Source organism: Mirounga angustirostris, unplaced genomic scaffold (assembly GCF_029215605.1).
Source record: "Mirounga angustirostris isolate CCGP_5_RB_7025 unplaced genomic scaffold, mMirAng1.0.hap1 SCAF_5, whole genome shotgun sequence".
Classification (NCBI taxonomy): domain Eukaryota; kingdom Metazoa; phylum Chordata; class Mammalia; order Carnivora; family Phocidae; genus Mirounga; species Mirounga angustirostris.
This window is the reverse complement of record NW_026991713.1, coordinates 90,817,040-90,837,816: the sequence shown is the minus strand read 5'-3', so window position 1 is coordinate 90,837,816 and position 20,777 is coordinate 90,817,040. Positions and strand designations below refer to the sequence as shown.

At 39.4% G+C, this 20,777-nt stretch overlaps 1 protein-coding gene and 1 pseudogene across 1 annotated transcript in view; both read right to left on the bottom strand.

Annotated features, from left to right (window-relative positions):
- The window catches only part of GRIN2B (glutamate ionotropic receptor NMDA type subunit 2B), a 404,765-nt gene that overhangs the window by 315,509 nt on the left and 68,479 nt on the right, over positions 1-20,777 (bottom strand). The gene's annotated exons all lie outside the window — the stretch shown is intronic.
- Positions 7,262-8,783, bottom strand: LOC123839882 (zinc finger protein 280D-like; annotated as a pseudogene).

Below are 20,777 nucleotides of genomic sequence, written 5' to 3'. Positions count from 1 at the left end.
CAAGATGAAAAAGTTCTAGAGATCTTTTGCGTAACTGTGTGGTTACAGTTAATACTATCGTACTGCATACCTTAAAATAATTAAGAGGATAAATTTTATGTTATCTGCTTTTTTACCACAATAAAAATCAATAAATATATGGTCCTTATTCATCTTCCTACCTTCCACGGCCATCCTCTTCATAATAAAGAAAGAGCTATCTTAGCCACTGGCTTTGCCAATAAGGCTTGTTTTTAACGAGGAGAAGGGAGATGAGAAAGAAACAATGACAATAAATACACACAAGAGTTGCCTGTGTTACTCTCTGTCTCCTTTCCCAGCTAACCAAATCTGCAGGCTGCAAATGGGACCCAACAGGGTCAGACAATGAGATAAAGGGATTTTTCCCGTTCACTATTTCTAGCTCCTTATAGTCTTGATTACTAGAACTATACCTAGGTAAACAATAAAAAATAATGATTTATTGAATAATTATGTGCCAGCCACTATGCTGAGCCATTTATACATATAATTGCATTTAATATTCAAAGGTTTTTAGAGATAGGTTAAGTTACTAGCCAAAAGTCACACAGTAATAAATGGCAGAGCAAGGATTTGCACCCAGGCCTGCCTGATTCCTAGGCTGGTGCTTTTAACCACAGGGGAGAGAACTCTTTGTTGCCACAATATGGCTACTACGTGGCTAGATCATCCTGCTTGCTGGATATGGGGAGAATTCAAGAGGCAGAGCACAAATGTAGTCCTTCCTTACCTGCCTATTGCATTTCCTGGTACCCCCACTGCAAATAAGAACTACTATTATCACTACTACTTACTAGTGCTACCACTAGTTACTGAGCATTAGGTTTTATTAGATACTGTGCTAGGCTTCTGTAAGAATTATCGTCCCATTTTATAGGTGAGGAAAGTTAAAATTCAGAGAAGCTGATCATTTGCCTCAGGTCACATTAGCTTATAAGGTGAAGACAAAGTTAGAGCCCAACACTGTCTGACTCAATGCAAAATACGTTATTAAAGATTTGGATGTTAGAATTATGAACACATTAATTAAATTGACATATGACACTAACTTGTGCGTGGCCCCTAACTCATTCAAAGTGAAAAAAAAAAAAAAGTGGATAATGTTCAGTAGAAATGAGACAAGACACTATGATATGACCTGGCAAAAGTGAGTGGATCAGTGCCAAGTTCAAGAGTGTTTGGTCTCAAGGCAATTGGGGAGGTGCCTTACGTAAGCCAATGTTCAATCCAAATTAAAATGAAAATGAAAATAGGCAGGAACATCCAGAGGGGTGTCTCCTTTTGCTCCAAGAAGCTCTTCTAGGCAACATAGGCATAGTTGCTAAAAGTGCCAAACATACATTAAAAAATCTATAAATATTAGATATGATTATTTTCTACGTCAAAATAGTAAGTTAAACCAAATGATTCATCTGTAATTAAATAAATGAAATGGGGAAACTGCCAACTATCCACATCCTGTTAGGTGATATAAACAAAGAATAGCATGTTAAGATGTTGAAGATTTTTCTTATTCAGTTTGATGCTCATGGGGACATAAGTGGGGTTATGCTCTCTTTCAAGAAATCCACAGATGTGCTTTGTAGAAGGTGATGTATCTACAAAGAGTTTTTTCTTTTTTAATTGAAGAATAATTTCACAACAGTTTCCAGTCTAGGAAAATCTCATATACCTAACCTGTAACAACCTTATTTCCCCTATATTTCCCACCTCCCCCTAAAGGATACAGGTACTATTGGTAGGACTCAAACAGGCTCTTGTCTTCCCAGTTCCATACTGTTTTCATAATGTTCCAATCCTAGAATGATCTTTCCCTCGCTCTATTTGTTGAATGTATTAATATAACTCTTAAATATCCCTCTTCTATAACTCCTTTTCAAATATACTCAAGAAAATATAAGCAGCTCAGGGCTTCCATTTTTTAATTATTGTGGAATATTCATATAAGAAGTTCATAAAATATTTATGTATTCACTCTTCCAAATATTCATTCTTCCAAATAATTCTAGAGCAAACACTCCTATAACTACCACCCAGAATAAAAAATAACCTATTAGAACCATCCCAAAAGACCCATGTGCCCTTCCTTTGTTACAACCCTCTCTCTTACCAACAGAAGAAACCACCAGCCCTACTGAGTATTATAATCATTTTCTTCTTTTATTTTATAATTTTACCCTAATGACATATCCTTAAGTAGTATGGTGTAGTTTTATAACATTACATAAATAGAATCATACCACATGTATTATTTCACATTTTGCTTCTTTTACTCTGTATCAGACGTGTGAGATTTAGCCATGATGTTGGGTACAGCTGTGATTCATTTACCTCAATTGCTCTATACTGTTCCATTCTGTGAATGTACTTCAATTTATTTATCTACATTGGAACATAGATAAGACTTTTGGGTCAATTTCAGTTTGGAGCTATTTTGCCATGTCAACTGTTGCCCAAGACCTGGAAAAATAACGCATGTTTTCTGTAAGATTTTTACCCTCTGTGTGGTATTCACAGGGGATATATGTATGTATGTGTATATATAAACATATATATCCTGCCTATGAATTTCAAACTTATCCTCTATATATGTCAAACTTAATATATAAAGTCAAACTACTTTTCCAAATTGGGCCAATTTCACTCTCACAGGCAGTAGGGTTCCTCTTAATCTATGTTCTCACAAACACTTGGTATTAATTTGTACAAATATTTCAGCCAATCAGTGGAATATACCATGGCAACTGTAATGGTTTTAATTTGTATTCCTCTGCTTCCTAATGAGGTTGACATCTTTTCATATGTTTATTGGCCATTTAGATATCCCCTTCCAGAAGGGCCTTTTAAAGCCTTTATACTAACCCATTTTACTAGAGAGTTGTCAACTTTATTCTTATTAATTTATACAAGAATATTCATTTCTTTATAAATTATGAACACTTTATATAGATATAGAGATACTCTATTTTGTATATTCTGGATATATATTTCTTTTCTTAATCTTTTCTTCTCTTAAAAAGATTTATTTAGGGCGCCTGGGTGGCTCAGTTGGTTAAGCGACTGCCTTCGGCTCAGGTCATGATCCTGGAGTCCCTGGATGGAGTCCCACATCGGGCTCCCTGCTCGGCAGGGAGTCTGCTTCTCCCTCTGACCCTCCCCCCTCTCATGTGCTCTCTCTCATTCTTTCTCTCTCAAATAAATAAATAAAATCGTAAAAAAATAAAATAAAAGATTTATTTATTTATTTACTGAGAGAGCGAGCACCCGAGTGGGAGGGGCAGAGGGAGAGGGAGAGAGAATCTCAAGCAGACTTCGTGCTAAGCACAGAGCCTGATGAGAGGCTCGGTCCCAGGACCCTGAGATCAGGACCTGAGCCGAAACCAAGAGCTGGATGCTTAACTGACTGCACCACCAGGCACCCCTGGATATGTATTTCTTTAAAAAATCTAAATCAGTAAGGCATGTGATGTGATGAACACTGGGTGTTAATACACAACTGATGCATCACTGAACACCACACCTGAAACTCATGGTGTACTATATGTTGGCTAATTGAATTTAAAAATTTTTTTAAAAGTCTAAATCAGTGCTGTACAGTATGGTAGCCAGTAGGCACATGTGGCTATTGAGCACTTGAAATACAGCTAATGAGGTAAAGAATTGCTTGGTAAATTTAATTTAATCTAACCTAATTTAATTTAAGTAGCCACATGTGGCTACTGGCTACCATGTTGAACAGCATAATCAATCCTGAATATGATCTTTTGTCAGCTATATATCTTATAAATGTATCTACCCACTCTCTTTTTGTTATCTTTATGATATAACGATATAAAAAGTGCAAATGTAATGTAGTTAAACATATCAAACTTGCTTTTTATTATTAGAAATATTTGGCTTTATATAAAAAAAATTTTTCCTACTCCAAGTTCAGGAGATATTCTTCTAGCTGCTATAAGGTCTATAGTTTTACCTCTCACATTTACATCTCAAATCCACATAGAATTGGTTTTTGTATGTGCTAAAAAGTGAGGAACCTTTTACATTTTTTTTATACAGATGCCCAGTATGCCCAGCATTAATAATTAAAAAGTCTATCTTCTCTCCACCAATCTGCCATGCTGAGTTTTGGTACTGAGAATATGTAAGCCTCATTTTAAAAACCTTAACAAAACACCAAACCAAAACAAACAAACAAACAAAACTAGGGACTGTCATCTCTTTTTATATTCTCTGGAAGAGTTTATGTAAGATTAAAAGTTTTCTTCCTTTAATGGTTGACAAACTTGCCAATGAAGTTCTCTGAGCCTGGCATTTTCCTTTTAGGAAGATTTCTTTTACTACCAAGTAAATGTATTAAAGATTATCGTAATTCTTAAGATTGTCTACTCACTTGTGAATCAGTACTGGTGAGTTCTATTTTCTAATAATTTTTCTATTCAACTACATTTTCAAAACCATCAGCATACAGTTTTTATAATAATTTATCTTTTTATTTTATGTAGCCTTTCTAATGTTACCCTCTTTTTCATTCCATAGAGTGATTACATGTGCCTTTTATCATTCTTTCATGACCAGTCTTGCAGGACATTTTAAGCATGTAAGATTTTTTTTTCCAAAAAGACTTCAGATTTTGTGAATATGTTTATTATCAATTTCTTTCATTTATACTGTTATCTTGAGTCCTTCCTTCTGTCCACAGTCTTCTAGGTTATCTTATTTCCCTTTACCTAACTTCATGAGACAAATGTCTATTAATTTTCAGCCTTTTGAAAAATATAAGCTCTAAAGACCATAAATTTTTCTCTAAAGACTGTTTTATCCACTTCCTACATATACTAATTTGTTATTGTTCAAATCAAAATAGTTTCTGAACTTCTATGATGATTTCTCCTTTAACACATAAGTTATTTTTCCCAAATATATCAGATTTTCTGGTTATCCTTTTGCTACTTACTTCTAGCTTAATATTTACACAGCGATCAGAAAGAATAAGGTCTTCTGACTTCGATTTCACTCCTTTGAAATTCAATGAGATGTGATTTAAGTTCTAGTAAATGATCAATTTCTTAAATGTTTCATATATGCTTAAAAAACGGTTTGTATTCTGCACCCTTTTACTGCACATATCTGTTATGTCAAGTTTGTTGATCATATTGGTCAAATCTTGTATATCTATATTGGTAATTGTTGGCTTGTTTTATCTGTGACTGAGGGAAGTATTTTTTTAAGTCTCCTATCATAATTATGAATTTTTTTATTTTTCCTTCAGCAACTTAATTGTTAATTATATCATATATTTTGAGGTCATGTTACTAGGTTCATATAATCTAAAAATTTTAGATCTTCCTAGTACACTGAAGTTTTTATCACTGAAGTGACTCGTCTATTAATATCTTATATTAATACAGCCAAATCAGCATTCTTTTCGTTAATATTGCATGGCATGTATTTTTCCAATCTTTTATATTTAGTTTTCCAGTGTCCTTATGTTTTAGATATGTTGCTTGTAACATATCATTAACAGCATATCATTAGATTTTTTAAAATCCAATCTGAGAATTATTTATTTAAATAGGGCATTTTTAGTTTCTGTAATTAACGGGCTTAAATTGGTTATCTTGTGTTTTCTATTTGCACTGCCTGTCATGTGTTTTTTTTTTTTTTTTCATTCTCTCTTTCTTTTCCTTCTTTTGGATGACTGAATATTTTTCTCACTTCTATTTCCCACCTACTAATTGTAAGTTATACTCAGTTGCTACTGTTTTAATGTTTATAGTTGAAACTAAAACATGTCTTTTTAATTTACCAAACTTTAACGTTAAAATTTGTACCCTTTTCTCAGAAAATAGAAGAAATGTCTTAAGACCGTTTAGTCCCATTAACCTCCACACCTAATTTATACATTTTTGTAATGTACTTTTCCCATTTTTAATTTTATCGGTATTATTCATTTTTTATTTTTGTTATAAGTGGTTAATACTCATTTAGATTCAATATTTGTTCATCGTGCATCTCAGACCTTTCATCTTAAGCTCGTGTTCCTTCTGCTAAAATACAACCTTCAGAATGTCCTTGAAGTGTTGAGTCTAAAATTCAAGCTTTTATTTTCCTTAATTTTTGAACTTTTACCTCATTCTTTTTTTTCTTTTACCTCATTCTTAAAGGGTATTTTTACTGATATGAAATTCTAAAGTACTAGTTATTTTCTTTCAGCACATAAAGTTTCTACTATCTTCTGGATTCTGCAGTTGCTCTTGAGAAGTCAGGAGTTAGCCTGCTGATCATTTCTTTATACTAATCTGTCATTTTTATGACTTCTTTTAAAAATATTCTTATGTAGTTGATTTTTTGCTGTAGTATTATGATATAATTTTAAGGCAGAAATCATCTGGAAATCTGAAGTAAAAATACATTTATTTGTGTTTCTTAGTATTCATTATAACTCTTGAATCTGGACATTTGATCTTTTCTTCTTCTAAATCTAATTTATAATGTACATAAATATAAATATAGATAAATATAGCTACTTTAAGGTCATGTTTTCAGGTATATTCAAATTTAAAAAACTGTTACATAACTCTGATAAAATAAAAATTTTACCCTTATGATATGATCATGGGATCTATGTGTATGATCTATGATCAATGGCATTATCTCTTCAAATATATTGCTTCTACCTATTTTCTCTCACTACTCCTAGAACTCTGATCATATGCAGAGAAGGTCTTTACCTTCTCACTTCTCACTCTACTCTCCATGTATTTTAACCTCTTTTCTACATTTTCTTTTTTCAAAGAGGACACGCTGGGGAGGGTCTCTCCCTGGCTGCCTTCTGGATAATTCTTCTGATTTATCTTCTATTCCACTAATTCTCTCTTCAGTTGTATATAAATCTGCTGCTAAATCAATCATATGGTTCTTACCTCCAGTTATTTTATTTTTTGCTCCTAGAAGTTCTATTTGGTGCTTCCCCCCCCCAAGTAAAAATGGTCTCTACTTTTAAAAAGTGAGTGGTTGAGCTCACAAGTCAATCACACAAGTGCTTTTCTGCAAGATAAACATGTTACTTCAGACAGCTTTATGCATACAACCCACTTCATCACAGAAAATAGTTTAAAAGCACACATATTCAGGGGTAGAGAGCTAACATCAGTAACATTTTAATACTTCATCAAGGAAACTGAGTATGACTACAATATTTTTTTATCGTGAGTACACAGTGGTGACTAATATAAAATTACTGGTACAGCTGGTACCACTGTCTTGATTCATACTGAGGCGACAGCACTTTATCCACCACTGCTTTTGCACCCTCAGTGCAAATACCAACACGGTGAAAAAGGCAAAGAGTATCTTTGTATTATTATGACAGTCTCCCAAACCCACAAGAGAGTCTCAGGGGAACCCCAGAAGATTGAAGACTACACTTTGAAAACCGCTGCCCTAAGGCAATGCTTCAATTTTTAAAAAAATATACACTGATACATAACATCTATGTATTTATTTGCATACACACATAAACTGTGAGTCAGTCTGTACTGAAAGCCCAGATCTACCATTTGCTAGCTGTGTGACCTTCAGTGAATTACTGAAGCTCTGTGAGCCTCTGTTTCCTCAACTATCAAATAAGAGTAACAGGGTGCCTGGGTGGCTCAATCAATTGAGCATCCAACTGTTGGTTTCGGCTCAGGTCATGATCTCAGGGTCATGCGATCGAGCCCCACATGGGACTCCTCTCTCAGCAGGGAGTCTGCTTGAGATTCCCTCTCTCCCTCTCCCTGTGCCCCTCCCCCCACTCACCCACATGCAGGCACATTCTCTCTCTCGAGTAAAAAAATACATAAATCTTTTTAAATATTTTAAAAAGAAAATAAAACAAGAATAATAATAGTGCTTGTTTCACAGACATTAGAAGATTTATGTAGTGCATTTAGCACAAAGCCTTACAAATACTAATAGCTCAATAAAAACTGTTAACGTGAACAGTTACTTTTTAAGTTTTTTAAACTAATTAAACTATGAAGGTACGTTTTCAGAATGAAATGTTACAATAGCTTCTCAACAATTTTCTAAATTAAGAACCAAGAATACTTGGCCCAGTTTAGAATCTTAAGTAGCTTGCCACTGTGCAATTTTCATTACCGATTAGACTTTCATTCATGTATTGATAGCACAGTTTTCGATACTGTACCTATTTCATGTAAGCATACTGCCTGATTTGTGAACAGGTTAGGCAGTTAGTTCCTGGTTGGCATTGTCTAATGTCACTTAGGCTTTCTGAACCAATTATATTGGATGACTACCCATGATAGCCCAGAAATTGCACATACTGATAAATAATATCCAATGCATCCCTGAGATGACTATGTACTTTCAGAAACACAGGTCTAGACAAAGTGTGAACAATAACAGAACTATCGAAAGATCTAGTTTCAGGGCGAAAATTTACTGGTGAGGCAGCCCCTGCATCTGATGTTGGGTTCACTAGGCTGACTTGCGGGCTGGGATGCAGCAGTAATACCTGAGTGCACCATTCTCTAGTCCCCTCAAATATGAGCTGAGGTCTACCCTGTTCAAAATATTTGCAGTTGCTGGTTTTGAACCTGACATCTCTCCAACAAAGATCAGCTCGTGGTCATCCTCACCCTCATCCTCAACCTCTTAAGTTTCTTCTGCTATGGTTCCAGCTCTTCTTCACATTCCATACACAGTTCTGCCATTTTTGAATAATTTTTTGGCTGGAAAGGGTTGTGGCCCATCAATTTGCAGATCTGGGTTTCTGCAAACTGTCACCTAAGTACGTGCGACTCCAGGCAAGGCATTAAGTTATACCTGTTTTCCTTCCTTTTCTCCCCTTAATCTGTCTTGTATTGGTTTAATTTGCAGGTACTAAGAACTGAACCCGGAGCAGAACTGATCCCTGAGGAGGAGAAGAAGGTGGAGGAGGAGAAAGACGTGCAGGAAAACCCGCTGAAAATCGGGCGTGCCTGCCTGGGGGTGCCCACCTGCTCCCCTCCAGCCCCAGGCAGTATCCCTTAAATCTCTGGTTGGGTTTTTTTTGTTTTTTTTTTTAACAAATCTTCTAGAATACAGTCTATACTTTTCTAGTTCCCAGAGATATTTTTAAGCTTGCCTTTTATTTCTTTAAGTACCATAAAGATAGTTATCTGTAATATATGTCTGATGATTCCAAAGTCTGGAGTGTTTGCCGATCTGTCTCTGCACTCTGGTGTTTCTTCTGCTTCGTGTTGGTTTTGTTGTGTGCTAGTTATCTCTGAGGGTACTGCTCACTACCCTTGAAAATGGAAAGGGGAGGTAGGTCCCATAGTCTTCATCATAGATGAAGGTGTCTTCCTCCAAAGAAGTTTGCATTTGTTTCTGCCGGGTTCCTAAGACTACCAGGAACCCAGAACCACCTCAAACTAAATTCCCTGCTAGAGGGTTCTGGACCATCCATTTATGCAAATACAGGTTGTAAGTACTCTGATGGTCTGAGCCTGCTGTCCTTAACAACTTCTCAGAGACAGGTTTTCTTTCACTTCCCCACCTCCAGCCCCCTTCTGCTCAGTCTTGAGGAGACCGCTCTCTCTGTGCACTTGCTTGGGGATGTGATGCGGGCATTTGTAGCTCAGAGATCCCAACACAGTATGGGAGGGTTTCTCTAGGCTCCCCATTTGGACCACATTCCAAGTTTTGTTTTCTGCCCTTTCCTCCCAGGCCATCAAAACTGCTTCTCAGTTTTGAGGATCAGCAAATTGCAGGGGATAAACAGAGCTCCCAGTGCTTTTCCCAGCCTTGGACTTCAGCCTCCCAATTCTTTATTCTCTTTTAGCAATTCAATGCTTTTAAGACATCCTTTTTATCCAGTATTTTAATTTGTTTTTAGCCAGAGGGTCAGACTAATTAGCCGGATTGCCATATTCCTGGAGAAGAAATGGCATTTATCTGTCCTTTAAACATTCCAGCTTGTGCCTGGCCTCCTAACTACAAACAACTCCACAGGCACTCCAGGCCTTACCTCCTGTCCTTCAGTATCGAAATTTAAAGTCCAAGCCCACTGAAGGGCAAAGCTTTACCACCTTTCCATCTACTCCCACTTCTTTATTATACAGCTTTGCTACAGTCAATCAATTTCAAGAACAACATTTTGAGTTTCAGGAGCAACAAGTTGTGGAGAGAGACAATCACCCATTTGGTGATATAGAGATGAGTGGTCATATTCTAGAAAATGTGCAGTCTTTTCGCATGGTCTGTTGTAGGTGGTGTATGTGTGCTTGTGAGTGTGTGTGTGAGTGTGCACGTGCCTACACGCACACAAGAGGAGGAAATGGGTGTATTCAGGATTTATTCTAGTAGAAGCAATTCCAGTTTTGCTGTCTATAAGGGCTTTATGACTTGTGTGAATAGGCATGATGACAATGACTTCCTTGTCTGGAAAATCACAATAAACTGTTCTAAAAATGTCATCGTCACAATGTGTATACAACCCAAAAACCAGTCCCATGGTGAATAGGATTAATTTATATCATAATAATTTGTAATTTTAAATAATTCACATCTTCTATGTATAATTTAGACACTATGTGCATGACTCTTACTGAGAATAATGTTTGCAATAGATCTATCTCTGTGAAGATACAGCATACCCTGTTTCTTGGCCATTCATTATCTATGCATATTACTTAATATCTTTAGTTCAGAGGCTTCATTTGTAAATCAAAGGACATGGACGTGAAGTTGTGTAAGACTCCTTCCAGCCTCACATTTCTTCCAAAGGTTTATTTGTAATACGGAAAGCCATTTAGAAATAAGCTTTTTGCATTAACTAGTTACATGCAACCATACGAAAGAATCTCACAGATAAGAAAGGAAGCAAAAGCCACCAGACACAAGAGTACATACATACTGCTGGATTGCCTTTATATGAAGTTCAAGAACAAGCAAAACTTACCTAAGGCTGACAGAAGTCTGAGTAGACTTGGAAAGGGCATGAGGGAACTCTCTGGCTTGTTGGAAATGGTTTATACCTTTATCTGGAGGGTGGCTGCCCAGATGTATACATATGTAAAAATTCACCCAACTGTGAACTTGATATGGTTCACTTTATTGTGTGTACGTTACGCCTCGATTTTTTTAAAGTGCATAAACAAGAACTCAAGAAATATTTAAAAATGATCCTTTATCATCTCATTATCTCCATGTTTCTTAAAATTCAGGATAAAGTAATTCACCTTTTAAAAAAAAGTAAACGGCAGGGGCGCGTGGGTGGCTCAGTAGGTTAAGGGTCTGCCTTTGGCTCAGGTCATGATCCCAGGGTCCTCGGATCAAGCCCCACATCAGGCTCCCTGCTCAGTGGAGAGCCTGCTTCTCCCTCTCCCTCTGCCTGCCACTCGGCCTACCTGTGCTCTCTCTCTCTCTACCGCTCTGTCAAATAAATAAGTAAAATCTTAAAAAAAAAAAAAAAAGTAAATGGCATTTTACTTATTACTGCCCATGAATGCCTTACTTGGAAATGCATACAGTATATTTTAAAATCTTTTTTTTGTTGTTATTTTATATTCTATTTAACGTTAGGAGTCATAATTCTTCTACTTCAGAGTAAAAATAAACAGAAAAAAATGAATGAGGTTGTCTCTTCATTAGGCATAATCTTAAAACTTCACTTCTTTATTTAAAAAAAAATCTTAATTCAACTTTCCCCAAGTCAAAATGGCATCCTCATCCATTCTACCCATTCTCCAGTTCTTTAGAATTCATAACACTGTATACTTTACTTTTCCTAAACCTCACAGCAATATCTATGCCATTTAAATTACTCTGGAAGGCATGCAGTTCTCTATCAATTTCCCTCAGCCAAGGAAAACAAAAGAAAACCACACATAAATATGCCAAAGAATTCCAAATTTGAAAAAAAAGAAAGTTATGATGTTCAGTGGTCATAGGAAACGCTGGAAACTGTTGTTAGACCCAGGTACTATTTTGAGATAGTCCAGCCTGTTCATAATTGCCAATACTATAAGCACTCACTGTGCGTCATGATAAAGAGCATTTAACTGACATTATGTCCTCAGATAACCATAACAATTCATAAGATGGATACTAATATACCCCCATTTTATGGATGAAACTAAAGATCAGAAGGGTTTAAAAATTAACCCAATTTTATATGGCTAGTAACCGGCAGATGGTGGATTTCAACTCAAGAAGCTTGATTCTGCCACAAAAATTCTTAAATATCACACTCTAAAGTCCTTCCCTATGATGAACTGAATGTCTCCCTTTACCTTGCACCTAGTTCTGCTCCTCAGGGAGAGAGACACAGAACAACTAATCCCCTGCCAGATGACAACATTTCATATACTCGAAGAAAACTCACACCCTGCCCTGCACTTCTCTCCTACAAATTAACAACACCTCTTACTTCTACCGTTTTTTATGTGACTTACTTCAAGTCATGTCCCCTTGCTTGAGACGTCTCACAAAATGTACCCCAGTGCATTCACTGATTGCCTGGAACTGAAGAAAGGACCTTCAAACTGGTCTGATAAGAGCACGACACCAAGCACACTGCTGGACTTCTCCAAGAAAAGGACCACTTTAATGGAATCTAGCAATGCTCGGTCAGTAGTGAAAGTGATAGGAGAAGGAGCCCCGGGATTATGGGTACACGCGGTACGTAGTATAAACGGGCACTGGCTCATACTTTTTAACGTGGGCAGGCTCCAGGAAAGCAGCATGAAGATACTTCCTTCTCTCCTTCTACCCTCCTTAAGCTAGGTCAAAGCCAGTGATCCTTGGGCAGCACAAAGGGCGAATTTTGGAGTTCCAGATTTGGAGTCATGTTACACAGATCTGCACTGAAGGTGAGTTACTACTCTCTGTATATGCAGAAGTCCACATGAAAACCCAAGACCGACTGTGAAACTGCCCAAGTAGATAAAGATGAACACCACCCATTCCTGAGAACTCATCTTTGATAAGGACTACCGAAGTTCAACAAAGGGAGCTCAAAAGTCTAACGTTCATATTGTAAGGGTTAGTAATAATAGTACCCTCAGGTTAATTCCACTGGGTATGTGCTGTGTCTCCTGGTAATCTACAGCCCAGATGGAGGAGGAGGGCCAGAAACAGTGACTCTTGTTCTTAAATCCACCAAAACTTTCTGATCAGGCTTATGGAAGTCTCGGGGAAAAATATGAACTGAATGTATTTTAACCAACAGGGGCATGGCGCGGTCTGGCGCCCAGCTCTGATGCACCGTGAAAATACATCGTATCCGGCGGCCTGATGGCTGACGGCTTCCTGGTCATTAAATTTCGACAGAGACTAGAAAGACTCAGGAAGAAAGAGAAAAGGCAGAGGGTCCTAAGGTAGGGAGGAACATCCCAGAGTAATAAAGATAAATGTGACAAGGAAGTGAACACAAGAGAAAAAGGAGTGTTGCAAACAAGACAAACTAATGGTAGCTGTTCTAATTTATATAAATATTAGGAAAGAGAACAGGACCTGAATTAGAAAATATCAACCACCCTGGTAAAAAACAAAACAAAAAAAAACAAAAAAAACCTCTGTTTAAAGACAGGTTGATTGTCAGAGATTAGTAAACAACAAAGAAATACCACCTCCTATGTTTTAGGAAACAATCACCCAATTAAGCCAACTAAAATATTTACCTAAGAAAACCAAGAGCAGAAGCCATTCAGAATATGTTTCAGGAATGGGTTTTAAGATGTTCCAAAGTTCAAATAATTGAGGTTTTTCTTATAAAACTAAACTTAGCCAAACTGCTTCCAAACCTACTTATTCCTTCACTGACAAATATAATAATGCTCCCGGGGCTCAGATCTTATTATTATTAAAGACTTATTAAGTATCCCTGGTGTGCTGAATGCCACACATAATAGATGGATAAATACACTGTGTGCCCTCCCTTGAAGAGCTTAGTCTTACAAAACTGATAGGACACACAAATAAACACTCCCAAATTTGCTCCAGAGAGAAGAGGAGATGCCTTTATAATGCTTTGGTGTTAGGTGCAAGGATGAAAAATGAAATGGACTTGTTTGATGAAATGGGACAAACACATGGACACAATTATTCTAGCAACACACAGCCTTCTCTCCAGCCCCAGAGAAGGTACAGCCCATCCTATAGCTAATCCCTTTACCCCCGTCCTCCCTCTGCCTCATCTTCCTGCCCCGACTCCGCCTCAGACCTTCACCATTTCTGGCCCGGGTCCCCAGGAAGGCCTCTCCTCCACGAGCTCTGCCACCAGATCACCCCACTCTGAGCAATCTGGTACACCATTTCCCAAGGAATTTTTTTTAATAAAATGTAAATTTCACTGTGTCACTCCTCTGTTTAAAGATTCTTCAGTAGATTCCCACAGCTCTCAGGATAGAGTTCAAAGTAATCCCTTACCGTGACATAAAATGATCTTTGCAGTTTGCATTTCCATAAATTTTCATTCTCCTCTAATGGCATGACTCCTCAGGAGCCCATCTACTCCAAACCTGCTGCCCTTTACTTGATTTCCAAATCTGCCATGCTTTCTCGCATTTCCATGCCTTAACTCCTGCCGAAGGGGGCCTGGGACAGCTTGTCCTTCCCTCCTTAACTAGCCAGCCCAAGCATCACCTTCACTTAAAAGGCATTTCCAACACCCCCTGCATGTCCCTGGGCTGGCCCTCCTCCTCCAGGCCCCGATCTGCCCTCATATGAGACCCTACAGTACCTCTACTGGGACACTATGCTGAGTCTTATCTGTCTCCTCAAGGAGACCAGGAACTCTCCTAGAAAACAACTACACCCCATACATTTTTATATCTCTAGCAGTTGGCACAGAATTTGTAAGAAAAAAAGTGAGAGATAATGAGCCTAAAGCAGAATAAAATGATATTTTCAAATAAAGGAATGAATGATCACATAGTTGGTTCAGATCACATAGTTGGTTCAATCTTTCTAGGGAAAGGATTGGACTCCGAGCCTCAACACCAATGTTGGTAGAAGTTGGAGGTGGGAGTGGGGGAGGGGAGAAGCCCCAGAAGTGAGCTTGAAAGGGGGCCTCGGGCGACCAGTAAAGCAAATTAGTCTCAGAAGTCTGCTCTGACCTCACAGCCCAGGAGCCAGGAACCAACTCACAACCTTTGTACAGTTTGTGTCAATATTTATTACTTTTTACACAATTCTTCTTGGCTACCTGCTCACCTCAGGCAATAAATCAAAATCCTATCTTCTGGCTTTCTGGAAGGTCCCTTCCCTTCCATGGCTTGGAGGGAGGATGATCTCTTCTCCCTCCCTTTGTCAGAACTCCTAATCTAGGCCTGAGGCTCCTCCTCCGCCCCCGAGGCACACCCAGGCACCCCCACATTGACAGAATGAGGGCAAAGACTTCGCACAGGCCGCTGGGGGCCAGTGGCGGGGTGTCTCCCTTGCCAGAGGTGGAGGGGTTTGTGGACCCGCAGAGGAAGGTATTCGAGTACCTGTTTCCTTCGGGCTCTCTGATTCTCCTTCTTGTCGGTTTTTTTCCACCTCCTCAGGAAGAAAGCTTTTAGCTGGGAAAGGGCAGGCTTGACTGCCCATGCCGTCAGCATGGTGAAGCTCTGCCACATCGTGCGGGGCCGCAGCCAGAGAAGAAACCGGCGCCCGACACGCGGGGCCGGGGTGGGGGTGTCCAGGGGGCAGGGACTCACCGAGCCCCACGTGACCCGCCGCCCACCTCTCCCTTCGGGGACTGCACCTGACGCAGGGAGGGGGCTTGCCGCGGATGGCCCCTCGGCAAGGGGGGGGGTCATTAAGATGGAGCTGATGCCGCAGCCCTTACATCACTGGCTGACATTCACTCGGGGTGCAATTCAGCAACCTTATGCAGTGAATAACAGCCAACCGGGGTCTCTTGCCACTCACAGAGAAACAGGAGAAAGAGAAAAGCAAGAGAGAAGGGAGACCATCAGGTTGGAGAAGAAGGAAGGAGGAGAGGGATGATACATGAAGTGCGAGGGGAGAGTGAATGACTTTTCACATGTTTAGTGATTAAAGGAAACGAAGTGTGAATGACACTGTGAGGAACTAAAAGCTACAGATTTAATATGATTGGCAGGAAGCCACCTTTAAGGTGTCAGAGAGCATTATCAGGTCTGTGAGAACAACAGGCTCACCTGAGCCTCCGGCTCCGTGCTGCGTGCTTGAGGGCACAGGGTCAGGACATGTGTGATCTTGGACAATATTCTCTCTCTCTCTCCAAGCCTCAGTTTCTTCATCCACAAAATCGGGATAATAACAGTATCTACCTCATAGGATATATGGATTAAACCAGTTACTTATGCAAAAACACTTCAGAACAGTATCTGGCACACTGAACAGTACCTGCTACATAATTAATACTAAGTTTTCATCTTTGACTCTAGATTCAGCAGATCCTCATTCCATTCATTACGCTTCCCATGGAAGAAAAATCCTCCTTAGCAACAACCCTTGACAAGAGACCCTGAGCAGGTGGTCAAGCACTAACCAGGCTCCAAGGCATGACTGGATGAAGCAAACAGGGTGATTTCTTCAAATTAATGTCTCCCCTTTTAACTAATGATCCTTTGCCCATCTGCTCCTTCCTCTCTCTCCCCACCCCTAAAGCCAGAAAAGCACTGAACTTAAGAGTTAGAAGCAGTAGGTTCCAACTCGGACCCCACTACCCCTGACTTGATCCTCTGGGTCTCAGTTTTCTCAGCTGTAAAAAGCAGACAAGTAGCCACTATCTTAGGGGCTACAGTAAGGTAACAAAAGTGAAAGCAACCAGTGTAACTCCTGGCATGCGTTAGTCACATGATAACTTAGATTTCAGCTTGAGTCTCAACCACTCCACCTCCTCGCTCTCCACTAGCTGTGTTTCAGACCTGAGAGTTGTACCCAAAGGCATCACCCAACCCCTGGCCACAGGCAAACAAACACTATTCACTGACCTCCCTCTCTATTTTAAGCTGCACCTCCCGGGACTGCTCCTGGCCATTCTGGAAAAGTCAGGCATCTTGCAGATGTAACATTACAGGCTTCTAGCTCTTCGGAGCAGCAGTGCCCAATAGCACTTTCTGCAATGATGACAATTTATATCTGCAGTGGTCAGTGAACACTTGAGATGCAGCTCAGCAATGGAGAAACTTGAATTTTTATTTCATTTCATTTTAATGAATTTAAATGTAAGTAGCCACATATGACCAGCAGCTACTATATTCTGCTTTGGACAACACAGCCTTAGAACCACCGCCAATTGCTGCCAAAGTGCGAACTCCAGCCACTCTTCTGAGGAGCAAGACATTTAAACCCTCCAACCACTTGACTGGTTATCTCTATTTGGCTGCTGTTGCCTCCATCAAGGGCAGTTTGGTAGAGCAGGAGAATGAGGTCACTCAAAGGCTATTTCCAATGCCCTTCAATCACAAGGCAACTAGAAGACTTGTTTTTAGAATGCAGGTAAATCAGCATTTCCCCTGGTTCACTGCATTTGGGAGAATCATGAGAGACTATGGACTCTGAGAAACAAACTGAGGGTTTTAGAGGGGAGGGGGGTGGGGGGATGGGTTAGCCTGGTGATGGGTATTAAAGAGGGCACGCACTGCATGGAGCACTGGGTGTTATATGCAAACAATGGATCGTGGATCACTACATCAAAAACTAATGATGTACTGTATGGTGACTAACATAACAATAAAAAAATTTTAAAAAAAAATGATCCTCTTAGGGGAAGGATGAAGGGGGGGAAATCGGAGGGGGAGATGAACCATGAGAGACTATGGACTCTGAGAAACAAACTGAGGGTTCTAGAGGGGAGGGCGGTGGGGGGATGGGTTAGCCTGGTGATGGGTATTAAAGAGGGCACTCACTGCATGGAGCACTGGGTGTTATACGCAAACAATGAATCATGGAACACTACATCAAAAACTAATGATGTACTGTACGGTGACTAACATAACATAATAAAATAAAATTTAAAAAAAAAAGAAGAAGAATGTATGTAAATTGCAACTATCCTTTTAACAGTCCCTAAGGGTTTCCCTTGCCACCAAGGGATTACTCTGTGGGATATCTCACCAAAGGGCAGAGCTTTCAGGCCGGCAAGGAAAAGCCCGTGCGCTGACTGAGGATGGGGGGCAAAACTCTGGGGACCTTTTTGAAAATGAGATCCCTGGCATTTCCATTTCACAGAGTCAAAATTCCACAAGAATTACTTCACAGTATTTTTTTACATGAATCTTGCCAAGATCAGATTCCAAGAAGCAATAAAGAATATTAAGTTAGCTTTTACTTTCAATCGGAAAGTTTGTTAGGTTTGAAATCATCCACAAATTTATCATCTTTGCCAAACTGAGATTGGCCCTAAGGGATTGAAAGAGGGAAGACTCATCCTCTTGTCTGGAATGCGTGAGCCTCACACCGTTTCATAACCTTCATTCCAAGGTGCTAAATGTGTTGTGTGGATTGTTCTCAGCCACTTGCCCTAGACAAAAAGAAAACAAAACAAAACAAAACAAAAAAACCAAAAAAAAACCCTGGCCCAAGTAAGAGGAGTGAGGATGGGAGGGAAAGCACATCTGCTCACTTGATAAATATCTCTCTAGTCTTTACTACATGCCAGGAGGGCACAAATGACAATGGAGCTCCAAGCTCAGTTACAGACAAATCCATAAACAAGTAATTACCACACACAAGGTACAGTCCACACAAGCTGTTCGGAAACACAGAAAATAGAGCAGGACGTGTCACAAGAAAGTCAAGGAAGCTCTACCAAGAGGTAGCCTTTGAGCTGGGACTGAAGAATGGATAGAAATATGTCAGGTAAGGTTGGGAATGGGGCAGCTACATTTAAGGAAGAGGATGTGGGAGAAAGTCAAAAGCACAGAGGGTGAAATGAGCCTTCGAAACTGGGGGCAAGCCCCAAAACTGGCCCCATTTCATTTTGGAGCCTCTCAGTCTTCCCAGTCTTTCCCAGCCCACTTGGCCCTCTTCCAAATTCATGCAGCCAGTCCAAGAACATCATGTTCCCTTGGGTCACACCCCATTATAAAAAGTCTCCTGCCTGTGTGGGGTCTGCAAACAAAATCCCATGATCCTACTAATTGTAGGGGCCCAGGGCAGGCCACCCCCAAAATGTGCCACTTAACCACACAGATTATTTCAAGCTAAAATCAAAGGCCAAAAGGCTCAGGAAGAATTCCACCTAACTGCTTAAAAGGAATTTAGATAAGAGAACCTGCTCCAGGAAGAGAGCTATCACCATAGATAACTACAACATAGTATGAATTAGGGGTGATAGACGGGAAGGAATTTAATAAAGTCAGCTTGTTAAAATTCCTTTGTATGTCCCATTGTTTCTGAGGCCCCGCAAATGTTTACCAAACACTCACTCTTTTTCATCCTCCTGTGAATTGCTTCCCTTCCCTTCAAAGTCCCAAACCTCTACACCCTTTCTCCTTTAGTTCAGGATGACAAACATATCTCATTTTGCCTGACTGTCTTTGAAGTCTCATATCTGTGTGGATTCCCCATATGTACAATATTAAATTTGATTTTCTCCTGTTAATCTCATTGTCCCGTGTCAATTTAATTCTTAGCCCAGCTAGAAGAATCATGAAGGGTAGAGAAAAATTTCTCCTCCCCAACAAAATCAAGGCTCCTACGGCTTTTACAAAGCCCTAGCAATCCACCATATTGGTGAATGGTGGTTGCTGTTTCTTGGAAGAGACACCCTAAAACCACTGCTACAGGTAGCCAGCTCACCATAGGATGCTGATCCAAGATTTTAGAGAGAGCTGGTGACCATTAGAGTGGACTGATTATGTTGGGAAGTGTTGCAGTACTTTAAAAAGAGAAGAGACGCCACATGACAGTGAATTTAACGAGAGGAATGTCAGGAGGCTAAAAGCAGCTGTAAAGTACAGTACAATAGAATGATGCAGGGTAGGAGGAAGGAGACAGCAATGACCAGGGTAAATGTGGGCTCGCTGGAAATTTTTCTGACATGCCATTAGAGTCTTAAAATTGATCTTCTAAGCCACATTTAGGAGGCCAACTTTTAAGAAGGTAAATTTACCCCCCAAGTTCAGAAGGAAGCTGGATATTCTCAGGAAACTATGTAATATTACAGCTGAATATATATTCAAAACTTGCCTATAATGGTTGGATGAAAAACATATGTCCCATTCTGTGGGAATATCTCATTTTAAGTGACAATTCCAGAATATACAAAAATGCTTCTTTTTGCTTTCTTATTATTCTATATGCTAGAAAACATCAGATTTTTTTTTGCAGGGTTTTTTGTATCCTCTTATAAATTAGGTCACCTCACCAGGCTTTTTGGACCTGCTGGGTAGAATTTCCCAAATAAAGACATCACAGTGGTCAGCTGGCAATATCAATGATAGAATTCAGGTCCCCAGAAACTGGAACCAAGTAGGCCACTGGACTGGCCATCAGATATCCATTAGATTAACTTTTGAGACCAGGTCCCCCCTTTTCTCCTTGTGTGCATTTAAACAGACATGTCTCTTAACTCCTCTGGACCTTACTTTTTTAATCTGTAAAAGGGAAATAGTAATAAACTTCATGCAATTGCTGAAGAGATTAAATACAACGATATAAGGTAAAGCATATGAAAAAGAGAAGTCAGTAAATCTTAGCTCAATTGATTCTAATAAATGCCATTCATTTATCCATTAATAGGAGTTTGAGTGTGTGAAATCTGAACATGTTGAGTGAAATGTCCA